At 39.4% G+C, this 14561-nt stretch overlaps 1 protein-coding gene across 24 annotated transcripts in view; it reads left to right on the top strand.

The window, feature by feature from the left end:
- Positions 1-14561, top strand: part of KCNMA1 (potassium calcium-activated channel subfamily M alpha 1) — a 640154-nt gene that overhangs the window by 139308 nt on the left and 486285 nt on the right. The gene's annotated exons all lie outside the window — the stretch shown is intronic.

Here is a 14561-nt window from a genome sequence, read left to right on the forward strand (position 1 = left end):
CAGAAGTCAACCTTTTATTTGTTGAGACCCCTGCTTGGAAGGGCTGCATGCCTTGTTCCTGATTCCAGTTTCTTTATTGTAGCGTTGAAAATCCTCAGTCACAAGCAGATTAAAACATACCAGCATCTTCCTTACTCTGTAAACCAGTTCTTCAAGGCAACATTAGTAGAAGGAAATGGGTTTTAATCTTCCCTTTTTATTTGTTGAGGATTAGGCAGTTTTATTTATTTTAGGGTTATTTGTCCTGAACTTGAATTACGTTTGAAAGAGGTTTCGTCATGTTCTTCTTTATTTGCTTTATTTTGGCTGCTTCTGTTTACTAACAGGAAAAAAGGAAGAGCCTGTTTTAAATTTTAAGAATTTTCTTTTCCTCCTTCTCTCTTCTTTCTTTTCCAAGCTTTGGAGAAAGAAGTGTGAGCTGAGAGAGGACTGAAGTAAGAAGAGTTAAACAGGGTCAAAACAAAGGAGATATTAAATGCCACATTCCACCTGCATTATTTAAAATACCAACTGAATGTGGGACTTACTTATCTATGCCATTTTTCAGAAATCTTAGCCGTGCAGTTTATTTTTAATTTTATGTATGGGGTTTTTGCAGTTTATATTTTGCTATATGGTAAACATGGTTATTTATGTTTTTCACTTCTTTTAAAGCAAGGATAAAGAGATAAAGAGGTTCCCCTCGCACATATGTGTTAGTCTTTCCCGACTCTAGGGGGCGGTGCTCATCTCTGTTTCAAAGCCGAAGAGCCAGCGCTGTCCGAAGATGTCTCCGTGGTCATGTGGCTGGCATGACTAAACGCCAAAGGCGCACAGAATGCTGTTACCTTCTCACCAAAGGTGGTCCCTATTTTTCTACTTGCATTTTTTACGTGCTTTCGAACTGCTAGGTTGGCAGAAGCTGGGACAAGTAATGGGAGCTCATCCCGTTATGCGGCACTAGGGATTCAAATGGCTGAACTGCCGACCTTTCAATCGACAAGCTCAGCATCTTAGCCACTGAGCCAACACATCCCTTCTAAAGCAAGGATACTGGTAGTTATTAAGTTACTGAACCCAGATTCAAGGTTTCAGTTTGGTTTTACAATGATTATGCAGTTTTATTTAACTAATGTTAGTTGGCATGAACTTGAATTATTTTTGAAGGAAGTTCCACATTTTTGGTTATTTTGCTAAGAAGACAATCCAGTAATAAATGTTTGCACTAATGTTAAAGCCAGGATACTGATACTTATCCACTGGCCCAGAATCAAGAATTTGGTACCAAAGTATTGTGAGACCGGGATATCTGGTTGTTTGGATTTGGTGTTTAGAGTTACTTGGCTGTCAAGACTGATTGGCATGTGGTCAACTTTCTTCTCTTAGGCCCAGGGATTTTGGGTGGTGGCAGTTTCTCCCTGGGGCACATTGTTTTTGTTAGCTGCAGAGTATCTAACTTTAGGATTCATTATAATAAATGCCTAAGAATACGTGGATATTAAGCTTGGTATTTTTAGTATGTACTTTTATAATATTAACTATTTTAATATTTATCCTTAATCTTTGATAACATTTCTTTAGTGCATGTTATGACATAACGACCCAAACAGCACTTGTAATGTATTTGTGTGTGATATCCCAGGATGGAATTTGCATCCCAATGTTGCAGTGAATTTTTCATCATTTGCAGCTCATAATCCTTCCTCCATAGATGCATATGGAAACTCCCGACTTCCATAAATTTATCCTCACCTTAAACAATTGTCGAAGATGGCAGGAAACAGTTGTTTAGATGAGATTTTATCCATGATGTAGTTGATTTTCCTGTATATCAGCTTCCACTGTTAATTCGTGAAGCCATGGAATCACCTTAAGGGTGTGAAATTCACATCTGTTTTTTTTTTTAATGCCAGTTTTTTGACATTAGATGGCTAAGCAGGATTCATCCTGCTTAGTTTACTTATATCAGCAGGTTTCCAGCTAATTATGCAATGGGTTATCCATTCATTCAAGGCATTCAATTCTCCCTGGGTTATTCCGATCACTAATTTATGAAGTGATGAAGATTAAATTTTCATTAGCTGAAGTCTTGCATAACACAGATTAGTAAATCAGGAAATACTGCACCTTCAGGTTGCCAACAAAGCATTCCACTGTTTTGCACAGTGTTGAGGCAGGCTATAATATGGTTATAGACAAATTTGATGGCTTTGTTGAATCACCTAAGCTTGTTAAAATGTGGTAGATCGTCCTCCTAAGATGCAGTTGTATGCATCACAAAGCTAGGATAATTGGTTGCACTCCTAGTCATTTTTTTTTTCTTTTGAATATTGTTGAAAAATATCAAGTGTTAATATTCTTTGACAATAACGTGGATGCAGTTTGTTTTAGGCACAAGGAGACCTTATCCATTTTAAATTGGGGGACGTTCTGTTTTATTCTGTAAATTAGACTGTTTTATTTTACACTTATCTATCCTTAAGATGGTACATTTATTTCTTGGGAGAGCTGTTTCTTCTTGCTAGGCTGTGTCATGTTCCTCTTTTTTACCAGATAATTCCTTTTATTTTCCCATTTATAATGTTATTTTTTCTCAGCATCTCATGATTGCTTTACTTAAATAAAGGTGGCCAAAGCTCAGGAAATTGGTGAACGAATGTTCTGCGTTTAGACTCTAATGGCATCCAATGGTTTCTGCTAAGGTTGTAGAAAATTGTAGATTGAATTTCCTCCTCCTCCTCCTCCTCCTCCTCCTCCTCCTCCTCCTCCTCCTCCTCCTCCTCCTTCTCCTTCTTAAAAACCTGTAATGTTATAGAGAGATGAATCTTCTCCCATTTAACAGATCTACAGATCACAAACAAAAAGTGCAAAAGTATTTTTATTTATTTATTTTATTTATTTATTTTTATATGCCGCTCTTCTCCGGAGACTCAGGGCGGCTTACAATGCATTAAGCAATAGCCTTCATACTTTTGTATATTTTATACAAAGTCAGCTTATTGCCCCCACAAACCGGGTCCTCATTTTACCCACCTTAGAAAGGATGGAAGGCTGAGTCGACCTTGAGCCTGGTGAGAATTGAATTCGCAGTAATTGCAGGTAGCTGGATGTTAAATGCTGCCTTAGTAGGAGGCATTAGCCTCCTACGTCACTCAGGCTCTCAAATAAAGTATAGAACTTTATTTGAGAGATGATAGCTGCTAGTGTAACATTACGAGAAGGCCCAACTGAAACCCTTCTAAGTGGGTGAGTTAATCTTTTTTTTTTTTTAATTGATTTATATGCCGTCCTTCTCCAGAGACTCAGGGCGACTTACAGTGCGTTAAGCAATAGCCTTCATACTTTTGTATATTTATACAAAGTCAGCTTATTGCCCCCACAAACTGGGTCCTCAATTTACCTACCTTAGAAAGGATGGAAGGCTGAGTCAACCTTGAGCCTGGCGAGATTTGATCTTACTTTAATTGCAGACAGCTGGTGTTAAATTACAGTGCTCTGTCTGTTGAGCTATCCAGGCTCAACATGCTAAACTATCTTTATTGTTTATCAAATTTTGCAGAGGCTTGAAACACTATTTTCATCCTTTGAACCTACAGAAATGGGTCCTGGCCCACTTCACTCTGGAGTGTAACTCTCAGTGAACCATAGGAGTAGTCCTCACTCTGGAAAGTGTTTTGGGCTTCTACTTGAAAGATTTTGGGAGAAATGCACTGGCTGATGAAGTTCTGACGTCTCCTTAATACAGCTTTAGTTTTCTGGCAGGGCCAACATAAAAAAACGGATGCATTGTACCAGGATACATAAAGTATATCTATTTTTTTAAAAAAAAATTGGTAGGATTGGCAACTTTTCAAATTAAATTTTCATAATGTGAAAACATTACTTCAGCTTATATAAAATCAACTTCTACAGCTTTTCTATTGCATTATAGGTTAAATTATAGATGAAGAAAATAGGAGTGAAGTTTGCTGCTGAAGGTGCAAGTAATTGTACCTAAAAAGGTGTAGAAAAGGGGCCTATCAGCCCTTCTCTCTCCCACCCCTCTCTCACACACATTTATCTAACTGTCTGTCTGTATGTCTCTCAATCTATCATCTACCATTTCTCTCTCTGATCTCTCTATCATTTATCTAATTGATCCTATCTATCTGTCTGTCTGTCTGTCTATCTATCTATCTATCTATCTATCTATCTATCTATCTATCTATCATCATCATCTACCATTTTTCTTCTTTCTCTCTGATCTATCATTTATCTGTTTATCATCTCTGCTATCCATCCATCCATCCATTCGTCCATCATCTATCTATCTATCTATCTATCTATCTATCTATCTATCTATCTATCTATCTATCTATCTATCTAACTATCATATATTTATCATCTATCATCTACCATTTCTCTCTCTTTCTCTCTGATCTATCATTTATCTATTTATCATCTCTGCTATCCGTCCGTCCGTCCGTCCGTCCGTCCGTCCATCTTTCTATCTATCATATACCATTTCTCTCTCTTTTTCTCTGATCTCTGATTTATCTATTTATCATCTTTGCTATCTGTCTATCTATCTATCTATCTATCTATCTATCTATCTATCTATCTATCGCAGTTCACTCGCCTTTGCTCCTCATCTTGGCAGTTTTATAACTATGGCTGTTCCCCCGCCCCCCTTCAGCAAGTGTTTATGTGATATTGGTTGTACAGATAGTTAGATAATTATCTTTATCTCTTTTGCTCTGTGGTCCATTTCAGGGTGCTGCTGTCTTTGTTAGCAGAAGAGCTTATCAGATTCTGCTTCCAGAGTTTGGAGCCATCTATAGTCTGTCTCCAGAAAATTGACCTTAATTTCATTTGTGATTTAATTGAGTTGGCTGATGGACAAGCTATTTCAGGGGAAAATCTTGACGTGGTTCTAATTTTGATATGGGAAAGTTTGTGTCATTAGCCTGACTTTTAAAAGTGGAAAATCTGAAACATTACAGTATGTTTCTCTTTCAGATTTTTCCGTTTTCAAAAATAAGCTAATATTTCTGTCTATAATCAGCCTCAATGTTTTCATTCCATATGTGATTTTTCTCTTGAAGGGCCTTTATTCCTACTTAATGTTTGCAGACTGTTTTTATACCACAACAGCAAAAACAAATATTAGTGGTACCCAACATTTCAGAGATAATGCCAGCAAAATGCAAGCATCAATGTATTATCTGAAATGAAATACTTATGTTCAATTCATGTCAGTTATGAAGATTTGCTCATTGTTTTATAATCCATGGATATTATTTCTTACTTTTCTTGTCATGGCAAACACCATTCATTTTACCATAAGACATCTTGAACAGATACAAATTCTGGAAAATTACTCAGTCATAATTCTAATTATGGGTATACTTACTTTTACGTTATTTTAAAATCCACTTCCAATACTGTGACCCACCTGGAATGCTGTTATTTTTATAATACTAAATTCTGTACCTTTTGCACTCCAGACAGAAGAATGAATCTTTTTTTTTTTTAAACGTGATTTATATGCCGCCCTTCTCCGGAGACTCAGGGCGGCTTACAATGCGTTAAGCAATAGCCTTCATACTTTTGTATATTTATACAAAGTCAGCTTATTGCCCCCACAAACTGGGTCCTCAATTTACCTACCTTAGAAAGGATGGAAGGCTGAGTCAACCTTGAGCCTGGGGAGATTCGAACTAGCAGTAATTGCAGGCAGCTGATGTTAATAACAGGCTATTAGTCTGCTGCGCCACCAGGCTCTCTTCTCTCTCAGAATCTTATATAGAGAGAGTGGTTATATTAAAATAATAAAATAAAAATAAAAATAATACAATGAAATGAAATGAAATGAAATAAATAATAAAATGAAATAATAGAAATGAAATAAAAAATAAAATAAAACCCCAAAAGAAAATAGATTATGGGTGGAATAAAAGGTAGAAAAACCACAGACTAGTCTGTTGAAACAAGCATAATCTGTATTGCATGAATTCAAAAGACTGAATTGACTTACAGTAAACCAGTATAATAATAGTATCTTGAACAGCTAAGAAGAAATTTCCTGACAGAATAATTAACCAGTGGAACTGCTTGCCTCCAGAACTTGTGGGTGCTCCATCACTGGAGGTTTTCAAGAAGAGATTGGACAGCCATTTGTCTGGAATGATTTAGGGGGTTGGACTAGAAGATCTCCAAGGTCCCTTTCAATCCTATTGTTCTATGTTTTGTTTTGTTTTTTAATTTGATTTATATGCCACCCTTCTCCGGAGACTCAGGGCGGCTTACAATGTGCTAAGCAATAGCCTTCATCCTTTTGTATATTTATACAAAGTCAGCTTATTGCCCCCACAATCTGGGTCCTCAATTTACCTACCTTAGAAAGGATGGAAGGCTGAGTCAACCTTGAGCCTGGCGAGATTCGAACCTGCAGTAATTGCAGGCAGCTGGTCTTAATAACCAGCTTAATAACAGGGTGCCTTAGACCACTGTACTACCAAGGCTCTATGAATGACCTGAATAATTAATAACCAGAGACTTTAAAAAAATAATTTTTGTCTAAGTTTATATAAGTTTATGGTGTAGCTTGAGAACAGATGGGGTTCCTCACTGTCATTTCAAATCTGCAAATGGAAAGGAATGTTCCTTGTTGATTAGAAATAGAAATAATTGGTTAATAAAGTAACATTCAAAAAGATTTTTTTTTTTGCTTTGCAAATATGTCCAACATATTTTGACATTATGTAGCACTGTCACTCAGCCATGCATTTCCTCTTTGTTACTTAAAGGCTTCTGGTCATGAATGTGATTCTTTCATGCAAAATGAAGTTTGTTTTGTGCTGAAGAATTTGACACGGTGGGTTATTATTGTTGTTCTTGTTTTTAATCAGACAAACACAGCTTGTTAGATTTATATTCTCAGTTTAGAATGAGAAATGACTGATATCTACAGCAAACTATGTTTACATGTCTATTAAGGGCTGACATGTCGTTTAATCATGCTTAACGTGTGTGCAAGTTAAAGTAGATATTTTTTATAGTGCAGTATTTCCAAGATGGGTGAAAAAGCTCTTTTGCAACAGAGAGACATATCCAGCGCACGGGGAATACCGAATGAGAAAGGGATCAATTGCACCCTCCTTGGAACTAATCTGTCTTGATTATACAGCAGCGTCTGCAGTCTGAGGATTCCTTCGCATTGCCTGTTTTTGTATCTGACGCTTCTTCTTGGTTCAAATTTACATCCAAAATTGGTCCGGAGCAGTCTGGCTGTTTGCAGCTGGAATCTCTCCAATTCCATTAGCTTAGGTGAAGTGGTCAAGAACAAAGCTGAGCTGAGGAAATTCCGAAAAAAAAAAAAAAGTTGAATAGGGACTGTCTTATTTTATTCTGAGGTGCAAAGAAGGTGCCAAAAATCTCTCTTGTTGGCAGCGAAGGAGCTGGAAAGCAAAGCAGCAACTGCTGGCTTCTGGGTTTGGTGCTTTTGTCTTGTTGCTCCTGATTTGTGGCGCATTTCTCGTGCAGTTGTTCCTCCTTTTCTTCAGCAGGGAACAAAATATCACAATATTTGGCCTCCCCCTCTCAATGGCTTCTCAGTTTCCTGAGCAAGCAGCCGCTTTCTAACGAAAACAACGGCAATACAGGGGTGGGTTCTACTTACCTTTACTACCTGTTCGCAACAGGATCGGAAGCTTCTGCGTATGCACAGATCGCTGATAATGACATCTAGGGCAGTGGGCAGAGCCTCCCGCCGGTTATACTACCGGTTGTGAACTGGTCCGAACTGGGGGCAACCCACCAACTGAGTGAGATTTTGCACAATTCTAAGTCCCCATCCGTGCTTTGTGATCCAATCCTCTCACGCTAGAATGGAGACTGTGCTTTTGTTTAGCGACTTGTTTTAGCGTCAGTCCGATCGCGAGGATGCCATTTTCGCAAGGCATCCAGGTAGGGCTGCAATTATTTGTGGCCTGGACCGTTCGTTTCATTTTGAATTTAGTTCCTTTCTTTCTTTCAGACTTGATTTGTAGAGATTGCTGTAGAACCACGGTCCCTACTAGAACGCTATTGTTCAGGGGAAATTGTAATCCACAAAACGTCATGGAGGTTCTGGGAAGAATAATAGAGATGAAACTGTTGGAAGAAGTATCCGTCTGGTTCAGTTCCAAGCTGGAGGAAAGGCACTGGAGACAAAATGGAGACTGGAGGCTAATTGGAAAGAGGGTCCATTTATTAATGAACATAACCATCAATCATGTGTGATTCTGGGCAGCTGACCACATGGAGTTGAGAGTGAAGGGTTTTTTATACCTTCTCTTGGGCTTTGCACTAGAGCTTCCTGTTCCTGTGCAAGAGCATGTATTCTATTGGCTGTTGTCAGACTCCCACGAGGCCATGTACAAATCCTAGGAGTTTGACTGAGCTAGGTTTGGTTGAAGTTTGGTCTGCTGATGCAATGAAGGGGCTTGTTGAAGGGGCAATTAATTCCTATTGTGGCTGAGGGGTAATCCTACCTTTGTTATATCTTGGGTGAGGGTATTTGCTTATGAATAGAGCTAGCTGTCTCTTTATCTCTTAAGTGCTGACATCTGCTGTGGGCTATTGAGGAAGGTGGGGGCTGCTTTCCAAGAGCACGTTTCTCCATTTCTCATCCAAGGAAATATAATATTCTGCTGTTTTAAATATTTCTCAAAATATTTCATTCTTCTAGGAGAGGGGTGGGTGCTAACTTTCTGCAAAACAAAGGAGAGGAAAGCAGGAGAGCTTCTGGGGATTTGAAAAAACAAAATTACCTACCTTTGAGAAGTTGGACTGTTCCCACAGTACATTGAAACTCAACACTTGGGCTGATTGAGTCACACTTTGTATGCTTTTCCTTCTCGATAAATAAAAATTGCCATGGAGATTATGCAGTTGTGGTGGAGAATTAGAATGACAAAAGTACTATTTGAAGCCCAACTCCATAATTGCACTTCTAGGTGACTGCAGAACAGCAGTGATTCAGCAGAAGGAAACAAGATGTTAATATGGCTATTTAATTTAATGTTCTCAGCCTGGGAAATGAGGGAGACTAAGGAAGTATCTGCATCTTCTGTGTCAACATATATCAGGAACCTGATTCTTTTTCTCAAGGCAAAAAAGTCAGCCTGAATGTTAAGTAGGGAAGTTGGACACGGAAGAGGTGTTTAACTGATTCCTTCACCGTTTCTCAGCTGATCCTCAAGTTCTGATTCTCAGATAGATTCCATCTCAGGTCAGACTCCAGCAGAATGTTTGCAAATCCTGTTTAAGGTGCCAGAGAAGAAAATGGGGTACGGTGATAGAGACTTTGCTGGAGGTCAGGAGGAATGGAGATGATTAGGCATAACATCCTTTCTTTCTAATTCTTTGTTCTAGTTGGGGAAAAAATTCTGAACCCTTCCTTCCTTCCTTCCTTCCTTCCTTCCTTCCTTCCTTCCTTCCTTCCTTCCTTCCTTCCTTCCTAGATTGCAATGCCTGTTACAAAGTTATATCTGTCTGCTGTCTTTCTGTCTATCCACCAATCATCTATATCTATCATCTCTGTCTGTCTGTCTGTCTGTCTGTCTGTCTGTCTGTCTGTCTACCCTATCATCCATCCATCCATCCATCCATCCATCCATCCACCCACCCACCCACCCACCCATCCATCCATCCATCCATCCATCCATCCATCCATCCATCCATCCATCCATCCATCCATCCATCTATCTATCTATCTATCTATCTATCTATCTATCTTCTGTTCAATTATGTCCGATTTTCAAAGACAAACTGACCAATCCCTGCAGCTATTTTTTTTCAAGACCTCCTTCCTAGGTCTGAGAGTGACTGGCCCATGATCATCCAGTTCCTCTTGGCAGAGATACAGATCATGGAATCATGTAGTTGGAAGGAGTCATTGATGCCACCAAGTCAACTTCCTTTTGGTACAACTATCCAAATTAAAGTAGACTCAAGAGATGACTGACTAACTTCGGACTGAAAAGGGAGACACAGTCTTTCTGTCTGATTTTATTCCTGAATTGCTCTAATTGTTAGGAATTTCCCCCCTAACATTCAACTAAATACATCTCTCTAATTTAAAATCATTTTTTTAAAATGTTCTGCATTCCAATGATAGTAAACACAGAAATGACCTTATGGAGGAGGAAGAACAGAAAGGGAGAAATGCATTTGGGGATTGAATATGGATGAAAGAGAAAATTACCGGTAGATATTGTTTTTACTAGTAATCGTTGCATGTCTGCACACTTTTTAAATTTCAAATTGTAACAATTTAAGAAATATAGATTATAGGCCCCCTGGGTAGGAATCTGTCTTCTTGTAGTCTGTTAAGCATTTACGCACAGATGGTTTATTATTTTTAATATTGTAGAGAACAAATTTGGAATGGCACTTTGGGGAGTTAAAACTCACACTTTCCGAAGGAGCTCTACAGCTCAGAAGCAGTTTTCAATTCCTGTGTTAGATGAACTTGGTATACATAGACAATGAACTGTGGAGGCCAAGGTTTTCACCAATCTGAACAAATTACAATGGTAAACATCTATGTGTGTTCCCACATGAAGGTAGCATTACTATGAGTGGACGTGGTTATTTTCCTGTATCCCCTATGGAGCCAGCTCAGTTCCATTGAGAGTGATGTGTGATAGGCTAGCCTCAATTTTTTCTTTCTTTCTTTCTTTCTTTCTTTCTTTCTTTCTTTCTTTCTTTCTTTCTTTCTTTCTTTCTTTCTTTCCTTCCTTCCTTCCTTCCTTCCTTCCTTCCTTCCTTCCTTCCTTCCTTCCCTTCTCCCTCCCTCCCTCCCTCCCTTTCCCCTTTCCTCTTTCTTTCTTTCTTTCTTTCTTTCTTTCTTTCTTCCTTCCTTCCTTCCTTCCTTTCTCTCTCTCTCTTTCTTTCCTTCCTTCCTTCCTTCTGTTCTCCCTCCCTCCCCTTCCCTCCCCTCCCCTTCCACCTTCCTCTTTCTTTCTTTCTTTCTTTCTTTCTTTCTTTCTTTCTTTCTTTCTTTCTCTCTCTCTCTCTTTCTTTCCTTCCTTCCTTCCTTCTGTTCTCCCTCCCTCCCCTTCCCTCCCCTCCCCTTCCACCTTCCACCTTCCTCTTTCTTTCTTTCTTTCTTTCTTTCTTTCTTTCTTTCTTTCTTTCTTTCTTTCTCTCTCTCTCTCTCTCTTTCTCTTTCTTTCCTTCCTTCCTTTCTCCCTCCCTCCCCTCCCCTCCCCTTCCCCTTCCTCTTTCTTTCTTTCTTTCTTTCTTTCTTTCTTTCTTTCTTTCTTTCTTTCTTTCTTTCTTTCTTTCTCTCTCCCTCCCTCCCTCCCTCCCTCTCTCCCTCCCTCCCTCCTTCTCTCCCTCCCTTACAAAAACTGAAATAAATAAAATAGCTAGAATAAACATAAATCACATAGCAGCTGGGCATTATCTGAATAACCTTCCAAACAGGCTGTGCTCTATCCCACACGTAGGACCTTAAGTTTTCAAGATGTTACCAGAGGCCAGCAGGATGGGACTCATCATCTAATGTCAGGGAAGAGGTTGCAAGAGGTTCTAATTGGTAGGGGAGCTAGCCAATGCAAAATAGTTTTGTCTCCGCCAATAGATTCAGACACGAGATCAAAATTCTCCCCTACGTTTGTCAGTTCTGTATTCAGATGCAGTCCACCACTCACTGCTCTTATCTGAATTCAAGCTTACAACTGAATTTCACATGCTAGGAATTTTTTTTCTTTCCTGTGAGATAAAGTGTCTCAATGTTGTTTTAGCTGTTCAAAGTACAGATAGTCCTCCACTTACAACGGTTCGTTTCGTGACCCTTCAAGGTTACAACCTCACTGAAAATGACCCCTTTTCACACTTACAACCTTTGCAGCAATCCCATGGGCACATGATGAAAATTCAGACGCTTGGCAACTGGCCCATATTTATGATGGTCGCTGTGTCCCAGGATCACTTTCCAACAAGCAAAGTCAACGGGAAAGCAAGGTTCACTTAACAGCCATGTTGCTAACCTAGTAACTGCAGTGATTCACTTAGCAACTATGGCAAGAAAATGGGGCAAAACCAGAGGTGTAAAATTTGTTACTATCGGTTCTGTAGGCGTGGCTTGGTGGTGGTGGGTAATATGACTGAGTGGGCGTAACTTTTTTAATATATACTTTTAAAACCATTTTTTTACTTTTAAAACCATTTTTTCTACAACTCTTTGGCTGAAGAGGTTGTAAAAAAATGCTTTTAAAAGCCTCTGACGATCCCAGTTGACTTGCCTGATCAGCAGAGGCTTTGTTTTTACTTTTAAAAGCATTTTTTCGGCCGAAGAGGTTGTAGAAAAAATGCTTTTAAAAATAAAATAAAAAGCCTCTGATGATCGTGCGGCTCAGCTGGGCATGGGGGTGGGGAGGGATTTTTTCTACCGGTTCTCCAAACCACCTGCCGCCATCGCTACTGGATCGGGCGATCCGGTCCAAACCGGGAGCATTTCACCCCTGGGCAAAACTCCTTTCTCAAATGTCTCACTTAGCAACAGAAAAACTGTAGTTGTAAGTCATAACCTGAACTCCATATAGTATAATATATATTTCAGACATACTTGTGATCATCTTGAAAATAAGGTCTATATAACAGAGATAGTGTCGTGGCTGCCCTTGTGCTTGCTAAGCATCACAAGTTGTCTGCCTGACATTAGCAAAGGGGGGAGGGAAGAGAGGATTGGAGTGTAAGGGGGGATGGAAACTGAGCCATACCGGCCTGAGGCATGAGAGATGCTAGCCAGCCCAAGGTCAACCATTGGAATGCAGAGCTGGAGAGCCCGTGAACTGAGGGTCCATTATCCAAACAATATAGAAGCGCCCATTTTGAAATGCGCTTGAATATTAGTAGCTCAGGCTGGGCTGTTGGTTTGTACGCTGAGCTCAGCAATTTGGTTGCAAACATTTCATCACCATTCAAGGAGACATCGTCAGTGCGCTTTGAGTTGTGCTCGTCTGTCTCAGCGCTGGCCTTTAAATACCTTTTTACGTGATGCAAATTGGTGAAAGTTGTTTGTTCAGATACACGTGAGTCATGGTCTGATCAAACAGTCTGAAATCAGACCATGACTCAGAAGTATCCAAACAAAGAACATTCACCAATTTGCATCACATAAAAAGCAGGGGTGAAATCCAGCAGGTTCTGACAGGTTCTGGAGAACTGGTAGCGGAAATTTTGAGTAGTTCGGACAACCGGCAAATACCACCTCTGGCTGGCCCCAGGTGAGGTGGGAATGGAGATTTTGCAGTATCCTTCCCCTGGAGTGGGGTGGGAATGGAGATTTTGCAGTATCCTTCCCCTGGAGTGGGGTGGGCATGGAGATTTTGCAGTATCCTTCCCCTGGAGTAGGATAGGAATGGAGATTTTGCAGTATCCTTTCCCTGCCATGGCCACCAAGCCACGCCCATCAAGCCACATCACACCCACCAAGCCATGCCCACAGAACCAGTAGTAAAAAAAAATTGAATTTCACCACTGATAAAAAGGTATTTAAAGGGCAGTGCTGGGACAGACAAGCACAATTCAAAGCACACTGACGATGTCTCCTCGAATGGTGACGAAACGTTTGCAACCAAATTGCTAAGCTCGGAGCTCAAATGAACAGCGCAAGCACCCATTTATTCATAACAGGGAGAATGGCCGGGAAAAAGGGGAAGTTGTTTGTGCGTGAAAATGCCAGATCCAGCTTTGCTACTTCTGTAACCTCTTAAACTTTAGTAAAGTATACTCTTGGTATAACAATGGGCCAGGAGTCTTCCTTTGCTAAATGACTGAGTGGGACGGTTGACAGACAGGCAGCTAGAGTTGAAAATACAGTGCTTTACGTGAGATCTCTAATAAGTCTGAAATTGAGATTTAAACTGAGACCTTCTTATATTGAATGTAAACTTTACATTGCTCTGCTCGTGAAATATTTCCTTCGCTTTCAAACAAAAATGCAGGTATGAAGAGAGGAAATGTTGCAAGTTCATATTCGGTGCCCTCTTTTGCACACAGCTCTGGATGTAGCAGTATGTGTAATTGCTGCAACTCCCTATTAGGTAAACTGATTTCATATACTCCCATGTGGGAACAAGTAAACAGTTAAATGGAACTCTAAATAATTCAGTGTCTGAGTGTGATTGCATCCTTTGGCACAGGAATGAGTTCACTCAGATCCTGAAAGTACCAATTGAGCAACAGCTGAGAAGTAAGGATTAAAACGAAACATAACCATTTTTTTTAAAGATCCCACTGAATCATCACCTATGAACCTGAGATTGATTAGATAGATATATAAATAAATAGATACAGTGGAGATAGATAGATAGATAGATAGATAGATAGATAGATAGATAATAGATAGATAGATAGATAGATAGATAGATAGATAGATAGATAGATAGAGTAGTGGCCAAAATTGTGGAAAAATGTATTTTCTAAAACTAGCTAATAACACTACTTTTTTTTTTTTTGGAGTAGTACCATAAAAATTATATATCAATGGAAAGATAATTTAATCAAAAATGTGATGCAATACCTTGAAGAATTTGCTATTAGAATAG

This window comes from Pantherophis guttatus, chromosome 6, assembly GCF_059756535.1.
Source record: "Pantherophis guttatus breed Tessera chromosome 6, ASM5975653v1, whole genome shotgun sequence".
Taxonomy (NCBI): domain Eukaryota; kingdom Metazoa; phylum Chordata; class Lepidosauria; order Squamata; family Colubridae; genus Pantherophis; species Pantherophis guttatus.